General features: G+C 32.7%; 1 protein-coding gene across 31 annotated transcripts in view; it reads left to right on the forward strand.

Moving 5' to 3' along the window:
* PTPRD (protein tyrosine phosphatase receptor type D) overlaps nt 1-17,306 on the forward strand; it is a 2,053,994-nt gene that overhangs the window by 140,292 nt on the left and 1,896,396 nt on the right. The gene's annotated exons all lie outside the window — the stretch shown is intronic.

Genomic DNA, 17,306 nt, shown 5'->3' on the forward strand with positions numbered 1-17,306 from the left:
GGTGGCATTTTAAAATCCTTTAGTGCATTAAATGTAAGTGTGTCAAGAATATAGATTTTGATCTTCAGAGCACTCATAGATTTTTATAAATTAAATACATTAAGAGTAATTAAAAAATTTGGAAACCTAAATAAATAACCATTGTTTCCTTATCAAAGAATGTTAAGTACTTCAAAAACAATAAAGGCCAACAATGGAGAAATATTTAATGGGAAGGCAACAGTCACATTTACTGAAATTTTTGTTCTAAATCAAGCATTTTCAGACCCACAAAAAACAACGGCATGGTTTTAAATGACTGCAAACTGATCAGCACATGGACAGAGGAAAGTACATTAGCCAAATGATATGACAGCAAAACATATGATCAAACTTTAATAGTATCGTTCTTTCCAAGAGCAATTGGTTAATTTGAACTGGAATTGGACTCCTCTTTTACATTTTTGCATACTTAAGAATTCATAAAATATTTACCACAAATTAGGGACTATAAATTCTGGAAGGCTTTGAATAAAGCAATAAATAATTGTAGTGCTCATTCTTAAAATCACTCTGAATTATCAACAAATAGCATGACTTCAAGAATATGGATCGCTCATAGTTCCCAAGCAAGCCAATGTGACCATTAGATAAAGAAGTTAAGCATTCATGTTCATGTGACATACACGAGGCATTTTCAAATCATGTTGTTTTTCCTTTAATAAGATATGAGTGAGCAGTATTTTCATAAATAGAAAGATTACTAAGTTAATGAAACATTTAGCAAAGATTCTAAATTTAGGAAACATGAATTATTAGTAACATAATAATGTGTTTTGAGGATCTCCTCTTCCTTTACTTGGAGAGAATGAGCTCTCTTGGGTATGCAAGATCGATACCTTGAACAGAGCAAAGGATAGGGAAGGGGAAGATGTTGACTCTTCTTTCACTCTGCCAGTTGTTACTTGGCCAGTTTACTTAAACTTTCTTAGTTCTAATATCCTCATATGTGAAATAGATATAAATTATTGTAGTAGATAGCTGTGAAGAGTAATCATTATTATAGTAGATAGCTGTGAAGAGGAAATCAAACCATACACGTAAATTTTGTACCACTTTTGGAGGTATCAGGGCTCTGACAATTAAGTTTGAAAACTTGTTGCAATGGTGTTGCTAACCTTTTTTGATACAGAGAGATTATTCGTTATCAATTTGTACCAACTGGACAGATATCCTAGTTTGCTATTTGGAAGTGGTGAAAAGACTGAGTGAAAAAGTTAGACAACCTGAACTTTTCACCAACAATTCAAGGCTCTCGCATCATGACAATGCACCAGCTCACATGGCACTGTCTGTGAGGGAGTTTTAAGTCAGTAAACAACTGTGTTGGAACACCTTCCCTACTCACCTGAACTGGCCCCCAGTGACTTCCTTCTTTACACAAAGATAAGGGAAATATTGAAAGAAAGACATTTTGCTGACATTCAGGATATCGAATATAACACGATGACAGCTGTGATGACCATTCCAGAAAAAGAGCTCCAAAATTGCTTTGAAGGGTGGACTAGGCACTGGCAACGGGGCATAGCTTCCCAAGGGGAGTACTTTGAAGGTGACCATAATGATATTCATCAATGAGGTATGTAGCATTTTTTCTAGGATGAGTTTGCGAACTTGTTTGTCATACCTTGTATTTAAGGTGTCCATTAATACTTGCCACCTTAGCCACTTCCTATCATTTGTATTTTCTATGTTTGAGATGAATCACCTTTTACCAAATATTATATTCAGTGCTCACCTAATTTATATAATCTCAAGAGAGAACAGGACAGGACAAGAATCCTTAAAATCATTGTGGTGTTCACTGTTATTTTTGTCTGTGAGGAGAAAAATGAAAACTGCAGCTGTCTGTATCCACAGAAACACCACTGTATTGTCCTCTGGCTAGTGTCACAAGATCCAGGCTATCCGCAACACTCTAATTATAGATTACTTGTCATGCAAAGCCCAACAGTTTACAAGACTCAAGACTTGTTAAGGAATTTATTCACAACATTTTGTTAGAGTATGCAATAGAATTAATGCTGCTATAAGAGTCAAAATCAGTTGGATTTGTAGCCCCAGCTCTGATACTATGTGTATCCCCCAACAGGGTAAAAGTAGTTTGGTCTCTGTTTCCTCATCTATGGAAAACTTAGAATATGTATAACACACATTTATATATGCACACTTCATATGTAATATAATGTTATACATACACACATGTAGTATATATGCATACACATACCACACACACACACACATATATATACATTCTGCTTTCCTCACAAGTTATCATGAAAATTATGGGTGCCGATCTCTGAAACAACTCGGTAGTCTTAGCCTTCTCACCATTGTCAGAACCAAACTTGTGTTTGATCTTAAGTTTCCCTGTTATTGTGAAGACCGAATAGCTCAACTGGCATTTCCATTGTCTTATATATGACTCAGCATGTCACTTATACTACTTTACATAAAGTAATACAGCAGGAAAGGATAGAGAACATCAATTTCTCATTAGTTCCCACAGTAATTGTTTCTCTGCATTCCTCACTCCTGCAGAAACAGCTAAATCAGCTAAGAAGTGCACTAAATTGTATTGCCACACAAGCTCAGATGGACTATCTCTTTTCATCTACCAGTGAAGATTAAATACCTTGTTGGGCATCAGGAAATCTGGAATGGAGACTCTTATTCCTAAGAGCCGCTACTACTATAGGAATTGCCCTGCCAGTATATATGGGATGAAAATTCTCTCTGAGAATTTTCTCTGAGCATTCTTTCTGAACTGCTAATTATCAATACATATATAGGCAGATTATTATTAAACTGTTTGGAGGTGCTTAGATTTAACAGAAAATATATGGCTTATTCATCTTACTTAATACCCTTTAAAATTACATGAAGAGTTCTGTAAGTGTACCTTTGTCTTTGAGTGTATAGATTACTCCCTGTATTCTATATAACTGTAAGTATATAGTTGTGGCCAGTGTGTAGGGCAAAATCATTAGGCCCTATGATTTCTAAAAAAAAGTATCTTTGCAATTCTTTTCAAAGTAATCACCCTCTTCATAGATTCACAGAATTTCGCTTTAAATACATAGAATATTGAAACAATTTGTCTCCTTGATATGCAAAAGTCTCCTGAGGATTACGGGTGATTAGGGCAGCTGGTTTTCCTGCAAATAAATCAGACATCAAGTGAGATGGCTTCCTGTCATGTACACAAAATATTTAAGAATTTCACTTAGACACACTGAGGTCATATTTTATTTAATGATGTCTTGATCCTCAGTTTGAAAATAAAACTTTTATGATTCAAAAAAAGAAATCTAGGGTATAGTGTATTTATTGCACAATTTGCTTTTCTTGACGTCTTTGGGAAGTATATTGGGTCCCTCTAAAAGAGGAAAATTTCAGAATACTTCACCTTTTAGCTCTGTAATGGTTGTCACAACAAAGGAATTGTTTTAATAAAAAGTTCAGCCAAACCAGCATCACTGCTCAATAGTTCTTACATTCATCTTTTCCTGTCTCCCTTGAACATTCCGCACAGCTGCAATTCTAGACCCTTTATAGTCTTTTCAAAACTCCATCTCCTCCTGCAGCTCTTTACCCTCAATGTTTAAAAGATAACACGATGTGCCATATTATTAGGTCAAAACTATTAAATGTACCGCTTAGCTTCCTGTATTTTCTTCCTTCATACCGTTTCTCCTCTTTCTATTCCAAAACAGCCAAAATGGCTTTCCTTTTTCTAAAGGCTTACCGTGCTGCCTTCAATTGGATACGTCCTCCTCTGGACATTGTTGATAATCTTATTGAATCCTTGATATTATTGCTTTCTCGATTTCTCCCTTTTCACTTTTGAATAAATGAATTTTGGGGACCTATTCCTAATCAAAACAAGACACAAGCAAATTCAGACCCTACCTTCCGTTCACAATGTCTTCTTTTATGTTCTTCTTTCCTTTAGCACTAAAATTCTGGGAAGAAGACCTCACTTTTTTTTTCACTTGGTCACACTCCTTATCTTGTCTTGACTTTATGTCTGTCCTTCTGATGCCTCTACTGATCTTCAGACATGATGTATTGCTTTGTTTTGTTGGTGCTTCCCAAATTGTTTTCCATCTGTTCAACCACAGATCTCAAGTCATCTCTTCCCCCGGACTCATTCTCTCTATTTTATTGATACTGTTGTTTCTCCCGTCACACAAACCAAATTCTAAATATACTTCAACTTTTCTCTCTTGGTCCATTTCTAATTGTTTACTAAGTCCAGTATGACTAGATCTGCTATATATTTTTCAAACGTATTCCTTTCTTTTTTTATTTCTGTTGCCATAGCAATAGTAGTTCAGGTCTTCATTTATTTTATTATACTTACTGCAGACATCTCCTCATTAGTCTCCTTGTTTCTAGCTTCTCTCTGCACCTGCCTCAAAAGGAAACTCCAATAATATCCCTATCACACTCAAGTTCTTCAAAACTAACAATTGCAACTCAAAGGCATTCTAACTCCTTCTCAATTGACAAGGCTTTTTGTGATATGGCTATAATTTATCTTTGTAGGCTTAGCTACTACTGTTTCCCTTGTGATTAATTCTTGCATCAACTGTAAGGGTGTCTTAGTTTCTAATGCTTTGTTGCTCTCTCTCCCTTTTGTTTCCTTTCTTAACAAGAAGTGCCTTCTTACAAAGGCACTTATCTGTAGCTTTGGAAATCCTGATTCCGTTTACCCTTTGCTGATATCAGTCAAGGTCTACATTTTACTCCTCCAGGCCAGTAGGAGCTGGTTTGCACCACTTCTCTTCGGAGAATTTGTATTGTCTATGTACATTGCAATTTCTCCTACTATATTATAATTTCTGTGAGAAAAATGGTTTTCCTATAGTTGATATTTAATATGGTAAAATGTTTGTTTAAGGAAAATTCAGGTGATTTGAAACAAAAAAAATTACTTAGAAAAATTGACTGAGTCTCACAACATTTTTATTTCAATTCACTGTATTTGAATAGGAAGTTTTAGGTCTTTCTTTCCTTATGGCTTTGCTGTTTTTCATGGAATTAAAGGCTACTTCATTAACTTCTGAAACAATCTTTAGTGTTAATTTTTCTTTATATTTTGTACAATTCCATAGTTGATGTCTACTTTGTCGGTAGTGAAAAACACATTTTGTATTTCCTACCATGTATTGCCTACCATTTATTTTCTACCTGTGATTGCTGGATTTAAAACAATGATATGATGTGTCCTAAAATCTCAGTGTAAAGAAAATTAACAGAAATCAATTACCTGTTATCATCACCTTGGAAGAGTTTGTATAATTCGGACTATAAATTTTTAATATTTATATTTAAAAAGGTTTTTTTTGTTGTTGTTTTTAATCAACTTACTATCGCGGAACTATGCATTATTCAAAAGGCCATATTCCCCTTTGTGAGTCATTAGACAGTTATATTTTATTATTTAAAACTTATGTCACATCTATTTTGAAAACATCTAAATTGCATGTAAATTAGCTCACAGAAAATAGCATATCTTAGAACAAAACAGAAGCAATCAAATGAAGGAGTTAGAGTAGACAATGCCACATACTTACATGAATGGATAACTCTCATTGGTTCTTACTCGGTTATAATATTCTGGCATCTAAGACAAAAATATAAGCATGTATCTTAAATGGTCACTGGATAATTATTGATCCTTGACTTCAATTTGTATAACTTTAACTTGGCAGGAATGTGAATTTGGAGCAACTTGTTTAAAGAAAGTCACAATCAGGATGCAATGTTGCCTATTATTATAAGAGGTGGAAAGCAATGTATAGGAGATATCAACAAGTGAATTGATGAAAAATAAAGCTCTAGGATTTCTTATAAGAGGTCATGGAAATATTATTCATGTGGGCTTCTGGCAAATAGCTCTATGTAGATTTAACTTCTAAGTATTTTGTTTGTGGTTTTTTTTTTGTTTGTTTGTTTGAATCTTCTAAAGCCAGGCATTTTGTAGAGTACTGTGTTTAGCAACTAATGGACACTGATATTGAAGGCAAATCCTAAGGGAAAGGCAAGTACACCTCATTGAAAAAGCTCTTTAGTACTCTTTAGTAGTAAATCTTACTTGATTTGGGAGTACCTATCTGTATTTCAAGCAATGAAAAAAATATATGGAGCATCAAGTAATGTAACTTAAAGGTGTAAATGGATATATATTGGAGTAAGGGAATATGCTTGAAAGGGAATTTCAATTACCTTACTCAGAATATTTATTTTCTCAGTATTATTATGAACTCTTTATGACCTCATATAAAAGAAAATTTTACAGAGGGTAACAGTGTGTCAAACTGGGTTTGAATCAAGGGATATTTGGTAAAAACTACAGTGAGTATGTCTTGTAGGCCAAGATATGTTAGTTTAGAAGATTTAATACTACAGATTGAATCTTGCATCTCACCATAAACCCAATTTGTCATCATACATTACTTTATCAGATAGTTTCACAAGGTAGAAAAATTATTCTGCAGGTTTCATTAATTTTTTGGCACATTGTGACTGGATTCTAAGACTATATAGCCTTAACATGAACATTTTATTGTAAACTGACATTATTGCTATCAGTCCACATAAACACAGGACTGTATCTTTAATAAAAAAACACCAACATCATCCAGTGCAGGGTTTTTGCCCCTTCGTAAGTTGCTCACAATTGAAGGCACACTTCTGTTTCTCTGTCCATTTCCCTAGTTATCTTAAAATGTAGAATTGTGTGGCAAAGGAGGGAATTCTCCCTTTATTTATGTTTCTTAATTTGTGTCCAATAAATGTAATTAGTACCAAGATACCATTTCTCCTCACAGAGATAGAATAGTTACTTTGACTTTACTCTTTAGCAAACACAAATATATCTGTATAGTGAAATTAATGTCGTGTAATTTCAGACCTGAAGTCGTAAATTTTAGTTTCCTGCTTTCAGATGAGACAATTTTTTTTTTTTTACTTTGAGAAGTCAAACTCACTAAGTACATACTGTTGTTAAACATTGTCTTAAGATCCTTACATATATTAAACCATTTAATCCTCAAAATAACCCTGTGGTGAACATACCATTGTTATTCTTATTTTTAAGAGCTTTTAAAAATATTCATCACCTCATGTAGGTAGCATTTTTCTCTTTTAGTTTTGTTTTACCTGATGATTCTTATAAGAACATCGAGACAGATCTCCTTGTATACATTCATTTCTAGCACTTACAACAATTACATAATACTTAACATGATAGGCTAATTTATCAGTTGTACTAAAAATATAGTAAATCATTTGGATGTTACTCTATGTACTATATTCTAATAATTAGTATATCTCTTTTACTCAGCAAGTAAAATGAAGACCAGTACACTGAATTTTAACTGTTTTTTTTTTTGTTGTTGTTGTTGTAAACAATATTTAACAATTGTTTACAAGGGGAAACAAAGGCTTATTTATATTCACCTTGTCTTTTCCCTTTTAAATTTATTTTTAATCTATAAATTTTAAAGTAAGTTGATACTTTTCACAAGAATCCTGAAGTGCCACTGATCCCATTTCTCTATTTGCACCACTTTAGCCTCTTGGGGGGAAACATAAGCAAATCTGAGATCACTTGTTAACCTTCCTATGTCTTTAGAGTTATCTTTCAGAATCTATTGGATTGCAGTTTCCCTATTCTTTCTTGAAAACCAACACCAGACAAAATTTATCTAAATAGGTCAAAAACTAATTATATTCCCTTACCCTTAGATTTATAAAATCCTGTAGTTTGGATCTAATCAAATTACATTAAATTAGCAAGCACCGCTCAAATATACATAATTAGGGCAAATCTCTTCACCTCTTTTTAATACCCTTTCTCCTGGATTTTAGCTTTGGTCTCATAACAAAACAATGGTGAATGCCAAAGAATATCTAAATCTTGATAGGAAAGTAGAGTGAAGAATTGATTTTTGTTATATTTATTCATTAATAAATAAATGACTGCATTCAGGGTATTTTAGATGAAGACGCTAACTCAAATTAACTGGATTTGACTAATCTCAACAACTGGATGTTTTAGAATTCTATCAGAGAATCAGCGATAGTTGGTGATTGCATTGGTTTCTCAAACATTTATATTTAGCTTATAGTAAAATAAAATAAAAAATGACTTTTTTCCAACTTTGCCACCTTTTCTTCTAGTTCGTTTCTGTCATCAAACAATATTTGTCAGATGTGAACAGACAGGTTTAGCCTTGCCAACTGGTGGTAGCCCATGGTTGTAATTGGTTAATAACTGTGCAAACATTAGGCAAACATTAAACAAATAAACTTGAGAATACCTCTTATATAATAAATAAACTATACCTCTTATATAATACTTAGGTTACTAATGAATTTATTTGCATACACAAACATTAAATGAACAAATTAGAAAATACCTCTGTATAATACATGATTATGTTACTAATGTATTTATTTGCCTTGTATTTATTAGACTCCACCCATTCATATATTTATACATTCTGATGTATTAACTTCCTATTGATTGTGGCAGATATGGACTGATATTGAAAATGTATTTAGAATATTGTCAGTGCTGTTTATTGGTGGTTAAGTGGAAGTGTGAAGTCATGAACAGATGATTATAGAAAAGGATAGCATGATATTAAGGTAAATCAAGGTATGATGGAGAGACAAATTAAGAAATGCTTTCTTTTAAATGATTGGAAAGTTTCCCAAGAGATAATAAGATTTAAACTGGGCTTGAAATATGAGTTTAATAGGTCTGTTGGATAGCAAAGAAAAGTATTCTAAATAGAAAAGAAACCTAAAACAACTTCATTTGAAAAGTAAAGCAACCTGAAAGAACCTGGCATTTCTAAGAAAATCCAAAATATTCAGATAAACTAGATTGCCGGATGCTTAGGAGGGAAAAGGGGACATCATTCCGACCTCATAGTATTTTACAGAGGTAATCGGAAATAAATCAAGAAGGACCTTTCACCCTACTTTTCAGATATGGACTTTTATGTGTGGAAAACAGTAGAATGATTGTAAGGTAACTGATACAGAAGACTTTCTTTTAAATACATCTCTTTAGTACCTTTACGGATGTCGAACTAGTGGAAAATGAAATTGAAGGGAAGAAAAGAAAAAATCTGGATGAAATGATGAAGTCTTGACTTAACTAGATTATTGATTTAGAAAGTTGAGGACATTTGCAAATTGCCCATTCATTGAAATGTCTTTGCTCTTTTTTCGAAGTTAAGTTTAAATATATAAATATATAAATGTATATATTTAATATATTTATATATATATATATATATATATATATATATATATATATATATATAATTAAAATAGAGGTACTAAGTGCGTGAATGTAGTGATTGAGGACTCAGTCGTTTCAAATCTAGGAATTGGCATTTCATCTCTCAGGATCCTTCTGGTGCTGAATTAGTACCATTGGAACAACTAATGGCATTGTGGGTTGGGGTTAAGGTAAATGGATCCAGACATACTTTCTGTTCTTCTGAAACCTTAATATTTGTTTTTATTTTAGAAACTCTCCCCTCCCCAGAAAGATAATCTGTTAAAATTGGATTTTTTTTTTTCATACTATTGGCTGTTGAGTTGGAAAAACCTACCTGACCTAGATTTCTCATTGCCTATTGCTTTGGAGTTTGTTCTACAATTCTTCAACCATTGTTAATCAATTCACTACTCTTTTTATTTTAGCCCCTTTTCACTAGCCCCTCTTGCTACTATGTTGCCCTGCCTTTCTTTATATCTCCTCTACAGCTTTTTCTCTTTTCCATTTCTTTTGATCCAGTTCTCCAGACCACTCTGTCTTTACACATGAATTACCAACAAGTTTCCACCTGTTGCTTAATATATTTCTCTGGAGTTTTTATATATCTGTACTGATATAATTTATATGGCAGTACTGTATATTTTATAACAAATTATATTTTGAACAAGTTATCTTTAAAAATTCATAGCAGCAACTTTAAAGCCCAACTCCACTGACACCAAAAATAAAGCTTGTGCAGTCTTGGAAAATATTGTTTTACTGAGTATTTAAGGGAACATGTGATGATATAAATGAAACATAGTTGCTTGTTATAATTTTCTGATGCACTCATTATTAGATATACTAGCAAAAATATTGTAATGTCACCAAAGTGTAGCTATTGTTATTAATATTAACAGTGATAACATTAGGTTTTCCAACATTTGTGCAAAAGCTTGATTAGATATTTAACTTAGTGGACACAAAATTTATATTTGAAACTGTTAAGTTTTCTTTCTAACTTTATGCTGAAGCCTTTCAAACACACACGCATACAAAGAGATGAGCACATGAAAATTGTCAACTCAATTTATAGAGTAAGATACATTAAAAATAAAGAGTACAATGTAAGTACACGTATCAAGCAAGAAACATAACTTGTCATGGATACAGAGAAATGTCTCTCAGCAGGCCAAAATGTTGATGTCCACCGTCACTCCCTTCAATTGTTCTCTTTTTCACTCCTTCACAATCACAGAGAAAATAAAAGGGGTAGAGGGAGAGGAAAGGAGAAAAGGTAAAATAATTATGGAATGGTTTTTCCTCCTAGTCTATGGCTTTCTTATTTTCCTTTTGTTGTTGTTGTTGTTGTTATTTTGTTCATTTTGCAAATTTAGTTTATATTTGCACATTTGGTTTTGCTCCTGATCATAGTGAGTTTCTTCTTAACTAGACAGTGAGAGCATGGGGGTCAGGGGGTTTCTCATCCTATTCTTTACCCTTAAATATGTGTCCAAGTCATTGTATTCTGAATAAATATTTCATTGTGATTTCAATGTTAACAATGCTATGTTTATGTCTTTTTCATGCTAGTGTCTTTTTCTTAAATGAAATATAATTTAATGAGAGACATCAGATGTAGGGTTTTGTTATTTGTTTGTTCAGAGCTTACCATATCAAAAACCAGTTGCTCCAAATTTAGAGAGCGAAGACAATGTTGGGGCATGCTGTGTCCCGCTCATTGGTCATGAAAAATCTTCCCTGAGGAAGTGCTCAAACATATTACCACCATAAAACATGCCGAGCCAGGACCTAAGCCTCTGTATCAGTTGTGTGTTGCTGTGAAATAAATGCAATAGCTTCAAGCATACTGTGAATTGAAAATTTGAATTGGGTTGTGGAGGAGTCGCCAGCAGCAAGAGATGGTGAGCTCCAATGGGCAATCTCTTTTCAAACCTGTGCTTCTCTCGTGTTTGTTAATGTCCCATTTAGCAACCGAGACACTTGGTCTGTGTAGCCAAACCCCGAGTCTATGGAGGAGACTAGAAAAGTCATGGGTACAGAGAAATGTCTCTCAGTGGGCCAATATTCTCACATTCTACCATGGCCTGTCTCTTGCATCTCTTCTAGCTCAGATAGAGAGACTGTGGCCATTAAATAGTGGTAGGTCTCCATTGAACACTAAGAGGGTATTTGGACTTTTCATATACATGATGACAATCTGTGTTCTCCATTACAAGGAGAGTCTGAGTTAATGAGCTTTATAATGAAAAGATTCCAAAAGCATTTATTTTTATCTCCTCCAGTATGCCAACTGTTCTGCTAAACTGTGAATGTAGATATGTTCAGAGATCCACATATATTGCTGAAATAGGAATTAGTAAATAAGAGTAGAAATGATAACTAGTAAACAAAAAAAAACAAACAAATAACTGTTGCCTTAATAGAATGTGAAATTAATCAGTTTCACGGAAATCTGGATAAACATTGACTTGGCCAATAAAGGCCCATAAATTCCTTAAATTGGAGTCCAAGTCTGAGTCCCCTTAGTTTTTCAATAACTAGAGTGGTGCCTGCCATGATATAGGCACTTATTAATTGTTGAATGGATTACAAATGAAGCATACAAGGACATGAAAAAGGATGACCTAAAAAATAGAATACCTTTGCTGAATTGTTGCTCTAGCACTTAATGAACATGCTACTTGAAATAAATCACATTTTTTGAGCCTTACCTTTGTCTTTGATAAAATAGGAATAGTATCATACATATATGTCATATATATCTATGTCATATCATAGATATATGTCATCTATATATTTGATTAAATACATCATTCCACTTTTATTTTAGCAGGTTTATATATGTATATATACATATGTACATATATATCAAGTATGTCATATATAATATATATGTATGATATGTGATGTATATATGATATATATCATATATAAATCATATATATATATTAATCTGCTAAAATAAAAATTGAATGATGTATTTAATCATATTAATAGATGCAGTTTTTTCAGGATAGATACCATGCAAACTTTTCTTTGAATAATAACTACTATTCAGCACAATGTCTCACATTGTAGATGTGTTCATAATAGAGAGTAGTTGATTTATACACAGACATGGAAATATGAAATAACTTTCAGTAAAATAACCCTCAAACCTTAAAGGAAAGCCTTAAACCCTGGAGAATAATCAGTCACGCATGATCTTGTATTCTTGATGTAACTTCTGATACCCAGCTGCATTAATTTGGGGGTTAGAATTTCCATGCTGAATTTGTACGACATCATCTGAAAATAAGACTGGAAATACTATGTTAGTACTGATCAAATTTAATTGGCAATACCTTAAATAGTATATAGAAACTTAGAAGATATATCAATTTGGTGTGCTTTGAATGTATTTGCTCAGTCTAATTTATGTGAAATTTTAAAAGCTGATCCATTGCTGATTTTTTGGCTCACAGTGTTTCTTTCCTTTTCTTTTTTTATCTTTGTCAGAGTGCCATTTTCTTCTCTTTTTTTATTCTCTTTCTTTTCTTTTCTTTTTTTTTTTAAACAAGGCTTTCTGTTTTCAGGGTGATATTAGATTCAGGCAAAATTGAATGGAAGATACAGAGACTTCTGCTGTAGCCTGTGCCATAACACAAGCATAGCCTGCCCTGTTATTAATAACCCTCACCAGAGTGGTACATTTGTTACAATTGATGAACCTACATTGACACGTGATGATCACCCAGAGTCCACCTAATGGTTCACGCTTGGTGTTGTACATTCTATTGGTCTGGACAAATGTGTAATGCCATGTACCCACCAGTATTGTATCACACAGAATAGTTTCACTGCCCTAAAAATCCTCTCTGCTGTGCTTATTCATCTCTCCCTACCCCTGAACTCCAGGCAGCCATTGACATTTTCAGTTTCCATATAGTTTTGACTTTTCTGGAATATCATATAATTGGACTCATGCATTGTGTAGCCTTTTCTGGTTGGTTTCTGTTACTTAGTAATATATATTTTAGTTTCCTTCATGTTCTTTATGGCTTGATAGTTTATTTCTTTATAGCACTAAATAATATCCCATTGTCTGCATGCACCTCAGTTAATTTATCCATTCACCTACTGAAGGACATCTTAGTGGCTTCCGAGTTTTGGCATTTATGAGTAAAGCGGCTATAAATATCGAAGTGCAGGTTTTTGTTTGAGCATACGTTTTGAAACCATGTGAGTATACTTTGTTTTTTTCCAAAATGAACTTACTTCTAAAAATGCTTCCTCTAAAAAGAGATTGGCTACCTATGATTGAAATGGGGATTTCAAAGTTTGTTTCCAATTTCTGGAAGTCCCATAAGGATCACTGATGATGAAATAAAACAATTACATAGAGATGGTGGATCCTGGAAAGTTATCAGTCTATAGGGAAACACAGGAACTTGTAAAATTAGGCCATGATGCTCTGCTGAGGGAATGGTTATTGCACATCTGTTTATCTCAGCAGTTAAGAAACTGCTTCCAAAATGACTACTCACTTAAACTCAACCGACACATTGGAACTTAACTGACAAGTTGGCACATATAAGTGGACATCTTGCACCCACATTTAGTACATGTTTAGTCCCTGAGTATATTAACTCTTAAACTTTATTTTCAAGACCCCCCTGAACCAAGCCTGAGGCAATGGTAATTTCCATTCCTACATGGAATTCTTGAATGTTTGACAAACTAGTGGACATCAAAAAAAAAACACACACACACAAAAAAGCAACAAACAAACAAAACAAAACAAAACAAAAAAACCCTTGGTGTCAGTATTTTTTTACAGAGATTCATCCAAGTAAAACAGGAAACACTAAAGATGAGGAATAAAATTGTAAATAATTTGATATTTTTCTTAAATTTATTAGTCTTATATTAGGCATTGGAAGAGATTATACTTAGAGTCAATTCATTATTAACATATACAGTACACAATATATTGAATACTAATTCCTGATAATTTAGTCTATTTCCAAAATGGTGCATATTAATTTTTGTCTTATACATTATAGAACTGATGTGTGCTATGAAGTGTGTTAAGAAGTTTGAATGAAAGGCCATTTGATTGTGAAGGGTGGGGGACAGAACACACTTTTCTTTCTGTTAATTTTTGTTTTTCTTAAATTTATCGGGGTGATATTGTTTAGTAAAATTATAGATTTCAAGTATACAATTCTATAATACATCATTTCTATATTGCATTTTGTGTTCACCATCCAACGTCAATTCTCCTTCCATCACCATATATTGACTTTTCTGTTAATTTTTAACAAAATGAGAATACTCAAAACAATTTAAATATGTGATTTAGGGGTGTGTGTGTGTGTGTGTATGTGTGTGTGTGTGTGTGTGAATAAGGATTGATTCTGCATCTTGATCTAGCACTGTCTTTTCAAGAAAAACATTACTTTCATTCTTTTGACATATCATATCACCTTCAGAAGCGTCCTAAAAGAGCAGTTTATTAAAAGTGTATAGTTCTTTCATTATCTAGAAGATATGTAGTCCAGAAATGGTTTATTCTCTCTGTATAGTATATGTGTGTATACCTAAAATTTTTAAAGGTTGAGCACATGGAAAGTAAAACCAACATCATATACTGTCCCTACATGAGCCTAAAGTCATAAGCATATCAGTTACTTTTGAACCTTTGGTTTATTTTTGTACAATGAATTTTAAAACTCATCCTCTTGTCTTTGTTTTGACTATTAAGTATGTGAGAGCCAAAATGTGTAACCTCCATCAAATAATTATGCAAGATAATAAAACACTATATGTATAGATAGCAGCTCATTTATGTTCATGCAATTATCCATTTTTACCTACTGTACTATAAATGTTTTTTAAGCATCTTCAACTATTTTTGGAATGAGCCAAGTAGAATATAAGTAAGTAAGAATAATTTAAAGGAATGATTAATAATGGAGTACTAATGCAATGACGAGCAACTTGATGTAGCAAAAAGGAGCAAAGCAATAGGAGTAAGGCAAATTGGGACTGAAAACTGGGCTCTGCCCATCATTATATGAACATGGGCTAGTAACTTCACCTGTCTGTCCTTCAGTTTCTTTTTGTAAAACTGAAGATACTAGGCAATTGTTAAAATGAGTCTCAAAGTGCTTTGAGAAGCGAAACATGCTGTATTTGTGGTGTAAAGTGCTATTAGGATGCCTTATTACAGTGTTTTACAGACTGCACTTCATGGAAGATATGGATTTCCTGCTGTATCCTGTTCATTTGCACTGTTCATTCGCATTGGCTAAAATTGCGGGAACAATCATTCTTGTTCAGTTTATATAGATTGTACTTTTGAAGTTTAGCTTCAAATATTGCCAACTTACATTGTCTTCCTTGGATCCTTGAAGCAATAATGCCTCTTCTGCAGGAAATAATAATCAGAACTGTCCTTCAAAAATATCCTTATTCTAGATTCCAATAAAATTGAATAGTAAACACTATTCAGTTTCATATTTGCTCTGTCAATTTTCCCTACTCAAACCCTTACTCCTTGTCCATCACTTGGAAGGGAGCCTAGCGTTTGTACATTACTCAAAAACTCAAACATTGGGTCCAAATATTAAAGTGCACTAAAGTAGTACAAGGACTATCGGCATGCTTACTGGGAATCATAATCTAGCCATATTTAAAAGATTCATAAACATGGAAAAAAAACAGACTACAACAGCATGTAATGACGTTCTCATGCAGAACAAAACATATTTTTTCAAAATAAACTGCATGAAGAGAAAAATATTTTCTCCACCAATAACAACCATGGGGGAAAATGTTCTTTCTATTTGAAATAACAATTAGCTTCTTCCTGAATCTTAAATCATTTTAAGAATAGGTTTTGTTATGATTCTGAATAAAACATGTTATAATTACTAATGCTAATTATCATATACAAATAAAAAAGGTCAACCTTTTTTAAAAGAAAGGATGTCTGATGTCTTTCTCTTAAATTCTTTAATATTTACATTGAAAATTTCTATATATTGTGAATGCATATTTATTACTAAATATAAATAAGTATAAAATATTTAAGAAAACCAATGATCATCGATCTCCAATTTAGATCATTTCACTTATTGTATTAAAAATTGACTATTCATTTTAGTTATTAATTGTAGAGTAGTGCTGAATTTTTGCAGTCTAAATGCTATTATCTAATATGTCTGCATCATGCTTTCTAGTTTGAAAAGTGCCTTGAAGTACATTTTCATTTTGAAGTAATACAAATTATTGTTTACATAGGAGATTGAGAGAATTGTAAGAAGTTTATTTAAACATATTTTAGATATATTGAAGACTAGATACTAAGAGACACTAAAATGTCTTATTAATTGGCTATGTAGCATAATAGAGAATCACAGGAGTACATGGTGATCTTTATTCATGGAATTTATACATTTTAAAACAAACATGCACAGAGTCATCTATTTAATGCCATTTCAAAACAATTTTCCTTAATATTACATCCCAACCCTACATTAGATATTTAATTAAGTATAGAGACAGTAAATTAAATTTGAAATAAGTAATTGTGCTCTTGCGTCATTGCAAACATTTTTGTGGGCTATATAATTAAGGGCTTTAAGATGTCTCTTCTCTATCTTGACATTTAAAATGTGTTCTTGAGAGTAAAAGTTGCCTGGTGATTGTGTTTTTCACTGTGGAACTATCACAGTTTTCTTTGGAATTAAGAACACCATTGTTTGTGTTTAATTTACTTATTGCATTCCCAATGACACTCCAAATAAGTAAGGGATAGATTAAAATATAGTGTTCTGATCAACTGTGAGCATAAAATAACTTATAGTTTATTTTATTTATTCTATGATTTCTTTTACTAAATTCCTGGAAAGGGTTTTAATTATATTTTTAAGGAACTGTTTAACATAAATACCATTACTAATATGGC

The sequence above is a fragment of the Rhinolophus hipposideros genome, assembly GCF_964194185.1.
Source record: "Rhinolophus hipposideros genome assembly, chromosome: 11".
Classification (NCBI taxonomy): Eukaryota; Metazoa; Chordata; class Mammalia; order Chiroptera; family Rhinolophidae; genus Rhinolophus; species Rhinolophus hipposideros.